Source organism: Dendrobates tinctorius, unplaced genomic scaffold (genome assembly GCF_039654945.1).
Source record: "Dendrobates tinctorius isolate UK_male_01 unplaced genomic scaffold, ASM3965494v1 ptg000021l, whole genome shotgun sequence".
NCBI classification, from domain to species: domain Eukaryota; kingdom Metazoa; phylum Chordata; class Amphibia; order Anura; family Dendrobatidae; genus Dendrobates; species Dendrobates tinctorius.
Genome location: NW_027361689.1, coordinates 3,124,520 through 3,127,375, shown reverse-complemented (window position 1 = coordinate 3,127,375; position 2,856 = coordinate 3,124,520). Strand labels below are relative to the sequence as shown.

Below are 2,856 nucleotides of genomic sequence, written 5' to 3'. Positions count from 1 at the left end.
GGCTGATGCAATCCGTAATCAGCAGGCATTCCATTAATTAGCATACAAAAATGGGCCCTTGACTTGACTTACTGAACAGAGGAATAGTACATCTTGCATAAATAACCCTCCGTCAGGCGCAATATAGATTCTCCTCAGTTCATGCGCAATGTGCCTGACAAGCACAGGTCAGAAAACCACCTATAGTAGCTACATATTTCAATTTCAGGACTATAGAAGTAGTCAGTGACCTTCATAGGAATGTATTAAAAGAGATTACACCAAATCAGATGCAAAAAAAAACATTTATTAACCATAAACTTATTAAAACTAAAAGTACCACTTTTCGGTAGTACCGCCAAATAGGCTCCAGTTATCTTTACTTAACTATTGCTTAAATATAAAATTATGGAAAAAAACTTAAAGGATATTGCACTTAGATGTTACTTAATTATTTTCTACTCATCTTCAGTGGTTTCAATTGCAGCAGAAGCAGCACAGGTACACTTAGAAAAGCAAGGCTGGCAGACGAAAGTTGCATGGGAAAGGCAGATTGATTCTTTACATATTTTGCAGTCATATTTAGAAAGCCTTCTGAAACCAGATACAAATGAGCAGGTAGTACAACTGCGTCTTTTAGAAGGTGGTAGAGTCGGTGTTTGTTCTGGAACGTCCTTGGGACGATATCTCTTCAACCGGTGTTGCAGGGCAAGGGGCAATCCAACCGTCTTTGTACTTCTTAGGCTTAGCTCTCCACTCACCAGTTCATTAGCCAATTGTTTTAGGTACATTCTTCTGCGCATTTGTTTAAGTTCATTACCGAGGTAAATTACTTGTGAGTTGATGCCACCCACATTCAGCATTGTAAAGAAGATTACCATCGGCCAGCGTTTGGTAAATCTAAATCCTCTAAATCCTCAGTTACTGCTGGTTCTTCCTCATCATCTTCTAACAAAAAAATCTTCATTTCTTCTAAATGAAGGGGTTTAGATGAATCATACTGTTTTCTGGCCATTGCAGCAGAAAATCTGAAGCAAGAGAGAAAGAGTATGTGTTAGGGCGCAATGTGCCTTAGAAGCCACCCTCCTTTTGTGTAAGAAAACAGTACTTATGTACACTAACTTAGCATTAATCCTTCATAAAACAAGCTAAATACACAATCGTGATGAATAAAAAAAGAAAATACTAACCTTTCAATTTGTGTTGAAATCAGGCGCAATGTGCCTGAGAAGCCAAAGTGTTGATATCTGCTCACTAGAAGGTCTGCTGAGTCACTGTGATATCAGGTTTCACAGAGCCTGTAGAGTCAGGAGATAACTAGGAGGGGTGGGGTTTTCTGATAAGTGGGCAAGGAGAGAGAAGTGAAACTAATTACTGTGTGCCTGTCAGATCTATAGCGCCTGACGGAGGGTTAAGAATAGTTCACCCCAGCACAAGGGAAAAGATTTTCCTTATTGACGCTAAGTTGTCACACGCAGTTTTACACTAATTCAAAAATTCTAAAATGTTGAGATTCATTTCATGGATTGTAAAAATATGCTTGCCTGGCATCAGTTCCCAAACTGCTGAAGCATCAGAGAAAGGCTAATATCATTTTGCGTTGCTGTGTGAGCTTCCCCATAATGTCTTACAGCTATGATATCTAGCAGATTATTATACCTTGTACAGTGGTGGTGAGTACCGTGGCCATCACAGATAAGCAGATCCCAGTGGAGAACAGTTTGTACAGTAGAGTCGTTTTTCATTACCATAGTAGCCCTCTCTCTTTGTCCTGTAGCATGTAAGCAAATATGATCAGCAGGATCTTCTCTCTCTCTACTGTACAGTGTAAGCTGTTATGGTCAACAGTGTCCTCTCTCTCGCTCTCCTGTAGAGTATAAGCTCTTATGGTCAGCAGGGTCTTCTCTCTCTCTCCTGAAGAGTGTAAGCTCTTATGATCAGCAGGGTCCCCGCTCTCATGTAAAGTGTAAGTGTAAGGGGGTTGACCAGACCGCGGATACCTGCGTGCCGGGTCCGGAACTGAAACGGCTGCATCCCCTGTTCCCAGGGGGAAGCTTTAGTGAGGCAGACCTTCCCCTGCTGCCTGGGGAAGCGATACGGAGGCGGACCTTCCTGCTGTCCTAGAGGGGCAGGGAGAGACGAAGGTAAAGCGCGCACAGCAACGGGCGGATAAAAGGAAAAAGCGCGCACAGCAGGGGGCTTTTGGTGCAAACCTGGTGCAACATGCATGGAGAGGAGCACTGTGTCCCATCCCTCCTGAGAGTACCTGCGCTGCGACAGGCCCCACTGCATGCAGCGGGGCCATATCAGAGAGAAGGGCCAGGCGTGCTGCAGCAGACCAGAAGGACAGGGACTGCTGCGCTGATGGGAGCTGTATGTCCAGCAGCAGCAGCCAGAGAGAGGAGTGCTCCATCTGGGGAGCACCAGCATCATGCAGGCCAGGAGCAGGGGGCTGCAACCTTAGCAGGATCGGTCCAGGGGGTGCACGGTATCAACCCCAAACGAGGAAGAGCCGAAGTGGTCCTGCGAATTACGGCAGTAGAGTGCAAAGAAAGATTTCCAGTTTGTCAAGGAGCGCTTCCGGCTGATTCATTAATTACTCCGAGTATTTCAAGGAATATCCAGAAAAAGAAGGGGGGTGCAGATCTAAGTGCAGAGTTTTAATTATGTCAGATAGAAATAAAAAATTATTCTCACCTTTTTGGTGTCTTGTTGCTCAGCGTATAACCCTGTGTTTGGGTACTGGAGTAATCGTCTGGATCTGCTGGCCTGCAGCTCAAAACAGGTGGAACAAACTACCTTGTAGGAGATTCGTCAGAGAATGCAGAAAAGGATTTCCAGTTTGTCAAGGAGTGCTTCCGGCTGATTCATTAGTTG

The 2,856-nt window shown here is 44.6% G+C and overlaps 1 long non-coding RNA gene across 1 annotated transcript; it reads right to left on the bottom strand.

Moving 5' to 3' along the window:
- Positions 1–265: 265 nt before the first annotated feature.
- On the bottom strand, positions 266–1,391 carry LOC141083712 (uncharacterized). The gene is made up of 2 exons (XR_012230793.1): positions 1,170–1,391; positions 266–1,007 (listed from the first exon to the last, which is right to left on the bottom strand). It is a non-coding gene; the product is annotated as an uncharacterized lncRNA (long non-coding RNA).
- Between the last annotated feature and the right edge of the window lie 1,465 nt (positions 1,392–2,856).